We start from the raw sequence: 16,140 nt of genomic DNA on the forward strand, positions 1-16,140 counted from the left end.
GTCAACATACATCTACAATACATATTTGTGGTAATTTTATAAAGCTTCAAAACCACAGGCCAAGAGGTTTTAAATTGGCCATTAAAGGTTTTCATTGGAAAAGTAATTTTCAACTATTCCAGGCACAGCTGCAGTCAGGAACAATAGCAGATCACTATGATAGATCTGATAGGATTTAGCAGAGCAACAGTCTACAACCGCAAGTCAAGGCTCCTAGATTAAAAATACAACAGAATACAGACGCAATACAAGAGCAGTACCAGTATCAATCATTTGCCACTTATGGCTTTAAACAAGTATCTGATTGCCACCTAATATTTGGAAAGCCGGTGGGATTTGTAAAATACCATTTGGTCAATGCAAATACTTTTGGTCATAATGTGTTCCTTGTTTGTCAGAGGAAGACCACTTGGGTGTGGTGTCGTTGGGTTGACAATGTCACAATTATCATGAGTAGTGGCCGGCCGATATTATCGGACGATATTTGCGTTTTCTTTCTTCTCTCACATTTACATTGTGTTTTTGGCTCCAATATAGTATACAAGCATGTACGGCTGACATATATTGGAGGACGATTGAATAACCAGCCAAAATATCTTATTTTCCGTTCTACTCTGTGTCAAAAGGAGAGTCACAGGGGCAGCCAGAAAACTGGACAATAGAAGAGAAGTATTTCTGCCTGCGATTGCCATCATCGTCAGACAGGGTCACTGAAATAACAGCCCCTGGCTGATGTCGAAGGCACTTTCATAGTCTGGTGCAGCATGAGTTTATAGAAGGATGTGGGTCAGACATAAGTCTTTTCATTTGAAGTTTCATTTCTGCTCATGGCTAGGTGACGTCCATTGGATTCGTTTAGTCAGTATCTACTGTTAGCACGGGACCTTGATAAAAGTAGAATACTTTTAACAGCATAGAATGGTAGATATTGTTTAATTATCACATGATTTCAGTAATGTGATGTTTGTGCAGCAGATCTTTCTGATTAATGTGTGAATACCATGCACATAATCAAATAAAAATGATGGTATTTCTACATTACCGCCAATGACAATTGATTGAATTCACAGTACAATATAATCACAGAAAATGTAAATGCTTGCATTGAAACGTATCAATGCGAGCCTGAGACTACAACCAAGTCAGTTCATCTCGGTAACTGTTCTGTACAGGAACCGTTGCCAGCTGTTTTAAGTAGCCAACTAGTTCCCTGATGGTCTTATATTTCCCATTGTTTAAGAGTGGAGGAATGCTGTGGTTTAAGTGGAGTTGGCTGAGGATTATCCAAGTGCACAAACATAAGCTACCTTCATAGTTTTGAGCTTTTCTGTCAAAAGGCACATACCTGATTATTAACAAAAAAGCCTGATCAATAAGTAAACCCCATTACAGAAAAATCGAATAGACTGATGTACAACCATTCACAGCATGGATATCGAATACAATTCCATAGTTCTGACATTCCAGAAATAATAAACCAGCAGAAAGCAACAAGCACACCTGGAGCCCAGGTCACTGGATAACGACGGTTAGCAAAAAAATAAAAAAGCCTCCCCAACTGTCAGAAGGCAGATATTAAAATAAAATTAAAAACGCAGATGTTGAGTCCCATATTTCGTGAAAGACATTCAGGTGATAATCGAAATGTTCAAAATAAACAAGCGCTGGTCAGAAAAAGTACAGTCTGCTCTGCACAGTGATCACATGGCTCTGATTGTAAACAAAGCAGTTATGCAACAGCCAGGGAATCGTAGTGCCAGAGGGTGCTCTCTGACCCACTGTCAAATGTCCCCAACACAGCTGTATAGCCTTTAAGTCTAGTGTCTAGCATCTAAGGACTTGTCTGCAAGCCTATTCAAACAGCAAAACGGTTCCAGGAGCCCATCCCCCTCCACTGTGACTCACGTTCACCGCTCAACATTGCCTAGTTCCCGCACAGAAGTGGGCGGGAAGGTGGACATATGTGCCATAATAATTTAACGCACGAATAAGTTCATTAGACACATCTTTTTACTTTATGATATGCAGCAAGCAGACGATAGGAGGGGGGGGGGAGAGACATTACTCGTCTGCGAACTTGTGACAAGAGAACCTCGGGGTTATTATTTACTTCCTCATAGTGTAGCAACCAAGAGAAGGGAGAGAAAAATCAGATCACACATCCCAAACCTAGGAGGCTGCGTAAAGAGCAAAACAGTATTGACTGGGAACGAAACTCTGCAAACAACGTGACAAGTAGCATTGGCATCAAATACAACCAAGACACTGGCAAGATGAAAAGACAAGAGCAACCCAATATGCGTTTGCCAATGGAAAAAGAAAGATGAGGGTGATGCTTTTAATTCTGTGCCTTGCAAAGCACACCACACCACGTCACAGCGCATGGCTCCTTATTATTTGTTGACAAGCGAAACTCCAGAGCCGGATGATTAAATGGTGTCAAAGCGGGCATCGTTGGGGCCATCACTTGCCACCCAGCAAGTTGTATTGCCGAAAGGTTTGAGCTAGCTGGCGAGCTAATGGTTGAGCTATAATGTAGCGAAGGAAGAGCGAAAGCACATTCACCTCCGTTAGCTGCTGTGCCCATCCCCCAACTAACCAGCCTTCCCCGTCTTGTGTCCACCATCTTTAATCTGTGCTCCGTCTCCCTTCCCTCTGCACAAAACATGACCAAAACACAAAACACTCACCTTTAACGACCATCGCTGGCTCAATTATCAACTTCCGAAATTATAAGTCGATATTTGTTTTAATATTGTGCGTATTTTAATATTGAAAATTGGCCGTGCGAGCGGAACCGCGCCTTGGAGAAGAGCAGCAATCCTAAACTGCCATCTGGTGGTATTTTTCTCGCTGTAATGCAGTTGTGATGGCGCAGCCTCAGACCTAGACAAAGCTGCCCCCTGGCGGACACACAGCATAGCGGACACGCGCCCAGGGGCGAGCACAGAAAGGGAGGTACTGCAAGACCCCGCCAACAGAGCACTAGCGGGGACGCGCAAACATGAGAACGGGGAGGACTGTGGCCATATTCATTCTGTGTATGTGTGTGATCATTTCTCTCTCTCTCTCTCTCTCTCTCTCTCTCTCTCTCTCTCTCTCTCTCTCTCTCTCTCTCTCTCTCTCACTCTATCACTCTGTCTCTTTGCTTACTTACCTGCCGAGCTGAAATCCAGGTCATAGAGGTGTGTCATTGAGACAGGGTGGGACAAGGGATAAAATAACCAGTGAAACAGGGACAGAGGTTTAGTGTTAGCAATTGAACGACAGAGTCGAGAGAATGCAGTTCTATCTGAATGAATGAGGTATCTCTTACATCAGAAAATCCCATGTCATGATTGACTCTGTGTGTGTGTGCGTGCGAGTGCGTGTGCGTGTGTGTGTGTGCTAGCTTTGGCAATGCAACCAGAAAAATTAGGATAAAGATGAACAAAAAGTAATGCAATTCCATGAACTCATTATCCATGTTGGCACACACACACACACACACACACACACACACACACACACACACACACACACACACACACACACACACACACACACACACACACACACACACACATGGATGCGCACACGCATGCACCTATTAATCTGATGGATGTGCTGTTGTTGTTGTTTTTTCCCACGGTAACATCACGTAATGACAAAAGGATACATCCAGCTCCCAGCTCCAGGGCTAGACCCCCACACACACACACACACACACACACACACACACACCCACACACACACACACACACACACACACACACACACACACACACACACACACACACACACACACACACACACACACACACACAATTGCACACATTAAACACACACTCAAATCTGTGATCACATTACTGCTCTCTAATAGATGGGGCTCTGAGCTATTGTACCGGTGTCTTCGGGATGTCGATTTCCCTGCTCATGATCCTGCAGGGCCTGCCTCATAAATACACACTTGGAGGGCAGGTCAACTAAAAGGTAATCTAAATAATCATAATTTCATCTAAATAATTAAATCTAAAATGATCTGCATATATATTTTTCCTCTGTACAACTCCCAGACCAGGAAGTCCATGATAAGAGCCCCAATGTCCACACTCTACAGGCCTAACTAACCCTTACCTGTTTAATGATAAAAAAAACTGTTGGTCGCATTGGATAAAACTGCTAATTTACTCTAAATAAACAAATTGACTGTTTATATATTGTCAATACACTCCATGCTCACGGATAGCATTCCCTCAAATGGGGAACACATTTATGTGTTTGGCACCTTCAGTTTGAAGAATGTAGGGCAAGGCAGATTAATATTGACCCCTCCTAGCACCCAACTCCCTACGTCTATTCCTCAAACCAGTCACTAATGTTTTTCTTTTAAAGCTTAGTTTCTAGAGAGAATTGTTGATGTGGTTTTGACAGAAGCAGGGAGGCTTGTTTCATGAGTCGGGGCTGCTCGAGATGGCTCTTTTACAGCAAAAAGAGTGCTTCACGCATCAAAAAATAAATGAATGCTCCACCTTACAGTTCAGTAATTTATCTGTCCACATCCTGAGACTTCGGATCGAGAAATCCAGAAATAAGTAAAGCAAATCACAAGACTTTATAATCACCGGCTCGGTTATGCCTCCAGGGTGGAATATATTTTCATGCTCAAAGAAAATACATATTTATATTTTCATGAATAGTGCGTCACGAACCTCTGGTCGAGTTTAGGGATGAAAACGGCCTAAATTCGACAGCCATCTTAGTTCTTACACTCGCTAGCATTTAGATCCAAAACAATCGGTCCAAAGGGCCAATCGAAGGATAAGTTCAACCTGGACTCTATTTTCCCATCATTTTGGGTCTATAGGACTAATACGAACAACTCAGCAATATAAGCGAAACAGCCTGCAGTGTAATCTTTTTGGGCGACAGTGCCCCAAGTGCTTGTTTCTCTGACTCAGATTGTAATTATAAGTGTCTGGCAACATTATTTATCCCTGCAGAGAAATAAAAAAAAAAGTTGACATTTTGCTTGATCCAGCGTGTTTGTTATCGTATCTACCAAGTCTTGTGAGAAATGGGTTGCTGCTGGAAGAGAACGATGGGAGAGTTGAGAGAGGAGTGCGTCAAGAGCTTGTTGTGTTGGACCACAGAACTAGTTGAGATTGTGATGAGGTACATTGACAGGACGCAATTGCCTCAAGGATTACATTGCAGCCTGTTTGCCCATTACAGCTGGATGATTGTCCTTTAATAATACCAATTTCAAAGAAAATCTACATATTAGTCCCAAGAGGATGACAAAATAGGGTCCAAGTGTTAAAATCCTGAAGTTATCCTTAACATTCAAGCATACTCAGGCATTATTCTACACAAGAATAAGGCCAGCTCCAAACTGCACAAGGACTGCTCCAAGCTGCACAATCCCCTGAAGGAAATAAAGATAGAAAGACGCTGGCGGAATGTCCTATTGGCGAGATTGTTTGACTTCCAGCCGAAAGGTTCCAGGTTTGATCCCAAATGGCAGCCTCAAGGATGCCTACCTCAAGGTAAGGAGGTTGTTATCCTTGTTTAAGATGTCTAACCTTCCCCACGTCTTTCATACATATGCCATTTGATGGGCCTATTTAGTTATAGCAACTTGAGTGCATATTGTCTTACCTTCAGTGACCCCATTGAGAATCAAACCCTAAATCGTGATCCTTGATGCACGATACCTGTATTCACACTACTACTCCTCCAAACAGAAAAGGGTTGGTAGTATCAGATGATTTTCACCATTCGTGTATGCTTTGAATCCAACAAAGGATCTATTGATAAGATGGTGATGAATCTGTTTTTTGATTTGAAGTCATGACTCATGAGTTATGAAATGACAGACGCATATTGATCAATTATACATATGCTTACAAAAATCCATGTTATTTTTATGTTTAGCCACACATGCACACTCCCATGCAACCACGTGCACACAGACACGCGCGCACACACACACACACACACACACACACACACACACACACACACACACGCACACGCAAAAAGGAAAATTACACCAGAAAGCTAGCCTTCTTTCCTAAAATGTTAAAGCGTACAACTTAGCTGGCATGGCAACTTAACCCAGTAATTATAATAACATGCTGTTTGTAATGCACATGCGTTTCTCTTTCAACACACATGAACAAAGATATCAAGGGCTGTCTGTGTAGTGCACTGCAAAACTTTTACTTCCCCACCCCCCCCACCGCCACTATCCCTCCAGCACCATCACCATGGCAACAGAATCCATCCAGCTGAGCACCATTCGAGTACCATTTGGGCTCCATTGCTATAATAGTCAGGGATGAGATACATGAAATGTCCTTGGCCCTGAAGGACCAAAAGAGGAGGGAGAGATGGGTGTGAGGTGGTGGTCGGGGGAGAGGTTACCAGCAACGTCTGACCCGCAGAGAAAATCACAACCAGAGCACTGATCTGCCACCTGCTCTCTACCTCGAGGAGAGAGCGCGAGAGAGAGAGAGAGAGAGAGAGAGAGAGAGAGAGAGAGAGAGAGAGAGAGAGAGTGAGAGAGTGAGAGAGAGCGAGGGAAAGAAAGAGAGAGAGAGCGAGAGAGAGATAGTCTATGATCACTCTCCAGGCTTCTAAATCTGGAGATCATTGCTGCCTGTTTTATGTCTTCATCTTATCTCTCTCTCTCTCCCTCACTATTTCTCCCTCCCTCTCGCTTTCTCTCTTTCTCTCTTACTCACTTTCTCTCTTTCTCTACTGAGACAGACCTTGCCAATGCGGTCAACAAATTTAGTCCATCTTCCTTTTTTAACCATCTCTATGCCCAAATTTCTTTTGTCCCTCCTCTTCTACCTCTCACTCTCCTTCACCTTTCTTTCGGTATCTGTCTGACACTCTTGTGTGTTTCACTCTCAGTTCATATAAAATGCATGAGAGGAGGAGTGCTACGCGAGTGAGCTCAGGACACTATGCTACTACAGGTCTCGACTTAAACCTTCAAACCTTAAAGGTACATTGTGTTGAATTAAGCGGCATTGGGGGCACCCCAGTGGCTCACCGTGTAGAGCTAAACGCACTGACCCGGGTTCGAGTCCTGCCCGTGGTCATTTGCTGCATGTCCTCTTCTCTATCTCACTCTATAATAAAGCATTAAAATGCAAAAATAAATCTTAAAAAAAAAAGAATTAAGTGGCATCTAGTGTATTGGACTTGGCAGAAATTGAATATAATAATCATCATTATGCAAGCACTAATAAGTATAAGTGTATATATCTTATGAAACTAAGAATCGTTGTGCTTTCATTACTTTATAATGAGCCCTTTATAGCTACACAGGGCTCTTTAGCTCAAAAACATGTGGACAACACCACCTCGTTCAGCCTGGCATCGCCAACAGAGATCCGAAAGACTCAAACCCGCCCTACGCTTTCTCACCGGCGTCCAGTAAAGCCTGTTTAGTATTTTAAATTGAATAAGTTTAGCTTAGTTCCTGATTGTAATAATATACGAGGTGAGCCGAACAAAAATCACTGCAGAGTTACACTTCTGCATAGACAATGTCAACAATTAACCTGGGGTCATACAAAAAACGGTCAAAGCCTTTAACCCTCTCTCAGAGACGCCATCAACATACACTGCTGACGAGACGGAGCTCCGTACACACACACACACCGTGGCATTATATATGTGTCCTGGAAGCTTAACCCTCTCTCAAACGCGCCATCAACATCAACCGCTGTCAAGACGGAGCTCCAGACAGCCACAAACAATAGCGTCTACTAGATTTGTCCAACTGTTGCAACACAACCCAGAAAAACCATTAGGGCAGTCGAAAGACCCACAGTGATACCCCAGTTATCCCAGCGGTTGGTGCTGGCTGGATGAGGCCTGGGGATCGGATTGAAGTGTCTATTCCAGTGGGGGAAGTTGTCTTCCACAACTTTGGGAATTGTCTGATCTTCCTAGTCGGGGAGGGGAATAGCCTCTGTCCATTTTGAAAATGTATCAATAACTGGGTTCCGTGTGGTTGCCCTAAAATGTGAAAAGCCGTTCTCTAGTATGGCCTTGAGGCTACTGTAGACTGAAGAGGGGCCCGAACCAGTTGTCCAGTTTGCTTTCTGGAACCACAGTTTACACACCCTTGGCGTTAACACTTGACATCCCTAAAGCCACCCCAGCCAGTAGAAACAGTCCTCCACCTCAGCTTGCAACTTCTGTTCCCCCAAATGACCCGCATCATCAATCATGTAACTCTTTTAACACTTTTGGCACCAGGGATTTTGAGAGAACAACCTGAAAATGTTTAGCTGCATACACAATCGTCCTTACTGGCCCTGGGGGCACCAGAGAACTTATATGATGTACCAGACATTTGGCCTTAGCAACTGCAGGCTCCCTGCCTCTTTCGGCGGGCGAGATGGCAGGCAGGAAGCATGAAACCTAGAGTGGGCATGGGCATTAGCATGTACTCGCCTCGGACGATGCACCATCTGGTATCGGAAATCATATCACTGCTCCAACTATCTTGCTGTCTCTCGAGGGTGGGTAACCTTTTTCCTATGAAGGGACAAATTGATTTTTACATCATCCCTCAAGGACCATACTAAATTATTTGAACGCATAACCTCTGTTGAAAATGTTAAGAATCAGTACATATTTTTATAACCTTTTTAACATAATTGAAATAACATCAAGATCATGACAATCCATTTCATGTCTTTAGCCACTTATTGTGTGTGTGTCTAGTATAATTACTTAGCTTATTCACGAATAGCTCGCTCACCTCTAAGCTCGCCACACAAACTTCGTTAAAGAGTGACAACTTATCCAGGGCTCGCTTTTCCTTTAGGAAAAGGCAGCTCAAGGTTGAGCTTTTTCATGAAAGCCACCGTGCCCCCACAAACCAGGCAGATGGGGCCTGCCTTTCACTTCCACAAAGAAGTCATCGTGTGTCCATTTCTCTTGGAGAGACCGACATTCTGCATGAACTCTTACTCGCCATGTTCCGTTGTATTAAAATCTGTCTCCACTCGCTTATAAGACCTGTCAATCACTGATGACAACACGCGTGACAGTTAAGATCGTGTTGTGTTGATGTGTAAATTAATTTACTAAATCAAACCAAAGGCTAAGTGTCAATGACAGACATCCTCCCATTTTGTCCAGGGGGGAATTGATTGCTCTCTAGAAATTGCTTTTTGTGAATTGGTGAATCGGTCTAATAGGGCTTATATGGCCTGAAGGCCTAAGGTTCACCACCCCTGGGCCTAGACCCTGGAGAATATGAAACCACCTCAAAGAGTTATTGTTCGTCCCCAGCACAAACTCTTTGCTGAACAAGGAGTGCTTGAAATTTTTAGTTAACAGTGCTATGCTCAGCAACTCCTTGGTTGGAGCATATTCCCTTTCTTGCTTAGTCAGACCCATACTTGCATAAGCTATGATGTAGTCCTGCCCCGCTTCTTCCTAGGAAGGAGCCACCACAAAGCCATTTGTGTCTAGAAGGAAAGTTTTGTGGGGATCAGGATGTGCGAGAATGGAGGCCGACGTCAAACTAATCTTAAACTGTTTTGCAAGGCTTACTGACAGTAATCTGTCCATTTGAATCAACCCTTCTCCGTGAGTTGGTGAAGAGGGCGAGCAATCTCTTCAATCTTTGAAAGTCCTGCACAACAATTATTCTGGTTACAATGATGTTTGAGATATCTGCAACTATAATTTTGACTAATGACTAGCCAAAAAATGTCTGCGACTGTCATTCAGGATTTGTGAGGAGTCAAGTGTCACTTTTAGTGACATCACTGCTGATATCTTGAATTTTTTTGGGACTAGTTCAAACTGAATCACAGATACCTATTACTATGGACAATTCTGTGTCATCAATAGACATCTCTGAAAATTGGCTCCTGTTACTTTGCTTTTGCTTTTGCTTTAATAAAAGGGGTCCCGCCGAAGAAAACAAAAATCCAATGTTCCGGTAACCTGCGCACCAATCAGGAGAGATAACTCCACATAGGGTCAGTTCTCTCTGCGAGTCAATGGGGCAGCAGCAGTTTTTGAATGTAGACACACAATGGAGGAACAGGTGAAGCTACTGATTCCTGCCTGGAAAACTGCCTGGAAAGAGTCATGCAAGACACATATTTATGGTGATGATTGGAGGAAGGAGAGATGACAGGAAGTTAGCCAAAACAAAAGCATTGCCTGCCTTTATGTCAATTGTGTTTAAGATACTTTATTACTTTGACTCAAGGGATTTTCTTATGGATGACTTTGACTTTTACCGTAGTCAATTTCCACAAAGATATTGGTTACTTTACCCCACCATTGCCTTCTCTTAAAATACAACCATCTTATGGTCATATGGGCATGCATCTATCATGCACACTTTTTCATATGCACACAGACGTCCATGAGAATGCAGGCAAATTAGGCAATTGGAAGCAACTATGTACATGCAACAGTGTATATTAGACAAAGGTTGCATCCACACATACACACATACGAACACACACAAACACAACCATGCAAATAGGCAAGTATGCGTATGGACTTGGCACATGCAAGGGCACAAGAATAAACGTACAGGCATGCAGACACACACTCAGGCGCAGACAACGGTTTCTGTATCCGGTCATATGGATTTGTGTGTGGGGGTAGCTGATATGAATCCCGGGCACTGCTTCCCCTGCCTCTGTCGCTTCCTCCAGTATGGAGGCAGGCTGATGAATGGGCTCTTCCTGCCGGCTTTGGTACATTGATCCAGTGGTTCCGTGGTTCATATTCCCCCCTTCCTCCTCCCCCACTGGAATAGGCACTCCAATCTGATCCCCAGGCCTCATCCACCCAGCACAAACCGCTGGGATAACATCAATCTGGGGTATCGTCTGACTCTAAGCGCACTTAATGTGGAGAAAACTTAGAATAGGTACATCTGAGAAGAGAGGTGCCAGAGAGAGGGAGAGAGAGACCTCTGCATTGAATTTGATTGAGAGAGGAGAGAGAGAGAGAGAGAGAGAGAGAGAGAGAGAGAGAGAGAGAGAGAGAGAGAGAGAGAGAGAGAGAGAGAGAGAGAGAGAGAGAGAGAAAGGAAGACAAAGTTGGCAACACAAAGGGGGGAGTTGACTAATAATAGAGGGACGTGTGAGAGAGTGAGTGAGTGAGTGAGTGAGTGAGTGAGTGAGTGAGTGAGTGAGTGAGTGAGTGAGTGAGTGAGTGAGTGAGTGAGTGAGTGAGTGAGTGAGTGAGTGAGTGAGAGAGAGAGAGAGAGAGAGAGAGAGAGAGAGAGAGAGAGAGAGAGAGAGAGAGAGAAAGAGAGAAAGAGGGTGAAGAGAGGTGAGAGAAAGAGAGAAAGAGGGTGAAGAGAGGTGAGGGAGAGGAGAGAGAGCGGCTGAGTGAAATAGTATTGAGTGGTCAGCCGGAAGTGATTTCATATGAGCATTGGTCAATGGTCTGAGACTTCATTACCAATGCAAGCAAAGATTTAATTTATCTAATGTCCATCTAAAATCACTTTGCCTGATGGATGGTGGAAGCCTGCGGCGTGATCGGGCTTTGCAGGAACTCGTGTGTGAAGTGTTGTGAAGGGCCCCTGTTTTACCATCAGGCGTAATGTCGATTAGCCATAGTGTTGCAAAGTGTGCAGAAGCACATCAGGCAGGCTTGATTGACCAATACAAGCCATTTCAAAATCGAATTATTAGGGACAATACAAATGGGAGAGTCCACCCAGGTGTATGATGCACAGAGCTTTGCCTACCTGTTGGGACAGTCCCCTGCATGGCGGCACCCAGGCTGATCTAGCATCATTTTCTTCATCAGGTCCATTTTGAAGCAGCTGGTCTTAAGTAAATGAGATTACATCTAGTTATAAAATAGGGCCCCTTTGACGAGTGATCTGTGTCTCTTTCACCAAGGATGGATAGACATGGACAGATAGAAAGCTGGATAGAGTACTATAGAGATAGAGACAGAGAAATAGAGAATGTATGTGTAAGGGAGTAACCAGGCAACAGACATGAGACCGAAAGAGAGAGAGAGAGAGAGAGTGTTGGGGGGGGGGATCTAAGCATAACTTTACTGTTTTATGCCTTTTCCTACACCTCAGAACATATTCTATTATTCATTTTGGAGCTGAAATCACTGGAAGTGGGGAGCGACGCAGTCGATTATAACACACTTCAATATTCAGCTTGACTCCCAACACCTTCCACGCAGTCCATCCAGCCATCCCACAGTCTCATGAACAGCCTTCCACACCGTCTGCCTTAAAGTCTGTCCAGTTTACGCTCTCTCGTACACACTTCCCCTTTCCGTGTTGATTCATCCCACTCAAACAGAATCCTCTCATTCCACCGACAGACACAATTTTCCTCATCAGATTTGCAGTATACTTAACGCATTGCAATCGAGTTTCCACCAATCTCAGTGCAACGGCCTACCCGATACTAGAGTAACTCTGTTATATTTCACCTCTCGTTTCCCCTTCCTTTCCCTCTTCTTCCTCCCCTGGCTCTACCTAGACTTCTGCTGATCTGTTGAATCCATTCAGGCAGTTAACTTGACGGCCACCCAGTCACTCACTGGGTCTTGATGCACACACATTCCAAACCACACCTGGACACAGACAGTTTGAGTAGACCTAAAGGGAACTTTAAATAGCAAGGCCTTGTGTTCTCTTTCTCGTTGTAACCATGGAAACGCTGCATACTCTTCTTCCAGATAAAGAGAGAGAAAGACAGACCTCTGGTGTGCACATGCACACGCAAACACACACACACACATACACACAAACAAACACATACACACGCACACAAACACACGCACACACTCAAACACAAACCAACAATCACACACACACACACACACACACACACACACACACACACACACACACACACACACACACACACACACACACACACACACACACACACACACACACACACACACACACACACACACACAGAAAGAAGCCAAGGTCGATGGCAGGCTGGCAGAGGAATAAAATAATTAAAGGTTTTATAAAAGAATGCAAGTTCAAAAATCAAACAAACAAACAAACGAAAAAACGAACAAAATATCATAAGTGGGAACAAAAAAAACAACGAAATGACATAATAGAAAGAGAGATAGAAATAAAGAGTAAAAAAGGAAGAAAGACGAGACAGTAAAGTATTTGTATTGGATAAAGCTTGGAGGTCCAGATTGAGCAGCCTCTGCCAGCATGCTAGCGGTCTGAGAGCTATTGAGTTCCCTGGGGAGGTAGCCTTCAGCTCATAGCCTGCAGCCAGTAGCCACTGTTCCTTGGAAAGATAGTTAATGGAAAGATACAAATACATCGCTTTCACGCAGATTTCAATATTATGATAATAGGTACATATTTTATCCATCTAGGGATTGACAGGTTTTTCATGATTCATGATTCAGTTATGTAACCACACTCTAAATGAACGGTCTCTACTGTTGCCCTTGATGTCTTGAGTTAGTCAGTCAATCTCTCCCAAGGGGGTCTGCTGAGGTTTGGCAATGTAACCCCGTAGTCCAACTAGTATATTACACTATGCCAAACTATGCCATACAATACTATACCCTACTCTACTATAACATACCATACCATCTATCCTTCTCTATACTCTCTATACTATATGATACCATACCATACCACACCCTGCCACACCATCCACCCCACACCATTATAGAGACGGATCATTTGCACTTGATACATACTCTATTCGGCTCGCTGTTTGCATTGTTTACCATTACACCGACACAAAACCTTCACAGTGAATTACCCTGATCGCTGTAGAGAAGACACCCAGAGGTCGGTTCTGGTCTGACGACAGGGGGGGGAAGGGTTGCTATGGTAATGAATGGTTTGGTCTGTGGTCTGCCCACACAGGTGCATTAGGAGGAAGGGCTAATAGGGCCAAACATGAGCACACAGAACAACCTGCGCCATTAGTTAACTGCGCAAATACAATTACTGGCAGACAGTGGTGCTAGTGGCTTTGCACTATTATAATGTAGCACAGCAGGTGCACTATGGGAAGGCCAGGGGAGACAGGATGGATAGATAGAGAGTGGAGGGTAAAGAGGGGGGGGAGATAGGGAGATTGGAGGGTTTGTCGGTTGAGAGAAAAAAAAAACCTGCATTCTATTCCTAGAATAGATGCAGAAGGGTAGTCATAAAATATAGATACTGCATGAAGCGACACACACACCAACCTACACACACGTAGACGCATACATGTGCAGCCACACACTGGCATACACACACGCACAAGCACACACACATGAGCACGCACACACTGACACAAACAGACACACCATACATGAGCATGCACACACAAGTGCATACACGCTGGTAGAGCAAAAGAGTACACAAACATGAAATTAATCTTCTAGTTAGTGTATTGTATTTAACCCCATTAGTGCTGGTACACACACACCAATGTCACTGTATAGTGATAGTGACTATGTTAGTTCATAGTTCATAGTTTATGTATCATAGAAATAGGATATTCTGATCAGATATTCTCTTCAGCCAATGAAGTTTTTACGCATGCTCAGACATCATTATTAGATCTCTCTCTCGCTCTCATTCCCTTTCTCTGGAGCCGGAAAGCAGCATCTCTATGTGCTAATCGCGATTGTCGAGTCCGAGACCATAAAAAAACGCCTAGTCGAGGTTGACGCCCGACTCGGGCGGATGTGCAGCGCGCATCCCTCCAGACAGGTTGAGTCAGTGTCGCAGGGCGAAACGGCGAGGTGTGGGCTATATACACAGAAACAAGTGGTCATGGAGCAACGGACCTCTCTCTCTCTCCACCGTGACGGTAATGCAGGTGTCAGGCAAATGACTCGGGATCGAGCTGTGTGAAGTCTACACACTGCCGGTGGTGGGATCGACTCGTCGCGAGAGAAGCAGGTGAGTGGAGCTGCGCCTCGCTGCAGCCAGGTACACGCGCCACGACAGTAACGTCATGGTTCACGAGCCTGCGAACCGCGAGTCATATCGATCATTTTGATTGGGAAACTCCTCACAACACAATCCGGTCATCGCCTGGAGGTATCGTGAAGGGTCAAAGTCGAGCGTTACTAATGATTGGGTGAAATCAGGTACAGGCTTCCTCCATGTGATCGAGCGCGCGCTTCGTTTTCCATTCATGAATTCGTCACGCCATGTTTTTTCGACAAACACACACGATGGGTGTGCGCGTGACTTTAACGGCAATGTGGTTTCGTATCCGTACTATCACTTTGTTCATCTGTCATGATCAGTGTCGTTCCGTTCATTCATTGCTGTTATTATTTGGAACGGTCGCGTGCGTGCGTGCGTGCGTGCGTGCGTCCGCATGTGCGTACGTATGAGGGCGCTTGCTGATTTCCTCCTCATCCTATTGGTGTCTGGGCGTCTGCGAGGCACCAAAATAACCTTGAGTTGACTCACACGCGCTCGTACCAGGTTGGCGCGAGCGATTGTTGTCGCCAACAAGAAGCATCACATCACATCTCCGGGATTTACGTCAAATATGTTATATACAATATAAGTCCTAATATAAGATAATACAATATAATATGTTGTCTCTTTAATGTTGTATGCGTTGAAGATCGTGCGTAATCTCGACATTGATTGATATGTCAAAGACACGCGGGAATGTCAAGTCGTAGGCCTACAACGTGAGCTATAATTCCTGATTCACGTATATATCCCGAGATAAAAGGCCTATGATAATAGCTAATTAATGTATCGGTATAATATACTGTTATGTAAGAACACAAGTACTGCATCATTAAAGTTCACTGAGTTCTGGTTGAAGTGATTCCCAGTCAAGATGCATGTGGATGGGCAAACCCTAAAGGCATGATCATGCTCGCTAACAGCGGACCCAGGGGTGTGTGAAATTAGATTTTTCTTTCCACACTGCCAACGAGAACGGGAGCGCGGTGCGCGCGCGTTGCGCGCGGGGCTGCATCGGTGATAAAACTACGACCGCTGAGCGCATCGGTCACCCTGATGGCGAGCGACACAAGGGCAGCAATCCAAATTAGATTTTTCTTTCCACACTGCCAACGAGAACGGGAGCGCGGTGCGCGCGCGTTGCGCGCGGGGCTGCATCGGTGATAAAACTACGACCGCTGAGCGCATCG

At 44.4% G+C, this 16,140-nt stretch overlaps 2 protein-coding genes across 5 annotated transcripts in view; one reads left to right on the forward strand and one right to left on the reverse strand.

The window, feature by feature from the left end:
* Positions 1-2,874, reverse strand: part of stag1a (STAG1 cohesin complex component a) — a 38,393-nt gene extending 35,519 nt beyond the window's left edge. For both annotated transcript variants that reach the window (XM_060052613.1, XM_060052612.1), the window contains exon 1: positions 2,691-2,874. The gene's annotated coding sequence lies outside the window, so the exon portion shown is untranslated. The remainder of the gene's footprint in view (positions 1-2,690) is intronic.
* slc35g2a (solute carrier family 35 member G2a) overlaps positions 1-16,140 on the forward strand; it is a 31,457-nt gene that overhangs the window by 12,530 nt on the left and 2,787 nt on the right. The window contains exon 1 of one of the 3 annotated variants that reach the window (XM_060052618.1): positions 14,551-14,917. The exons of 1 other annotated variant lie outside the window; for it this stretch is intronic. The gene's annotated coding sequence lies outside the window, so the exon portion shown is untranslated. One more of the 3 variants, XM_060052620.1, reaches the window with a different exon arrangement.

Source organism: Gadus macrocephalus, chromosome 5 (assembly GCF_031168955.1).
Source record: "Gadus macrocephalus chromosome 5, ASM3116895v1".
In the NCBI taxonomy this organism is placed as follows: Eukaryota; Metazoa; Chordata; class Actinopteri; order Gadiformes; family Gadidae; genus Gadus; species Gadus macrocephalus.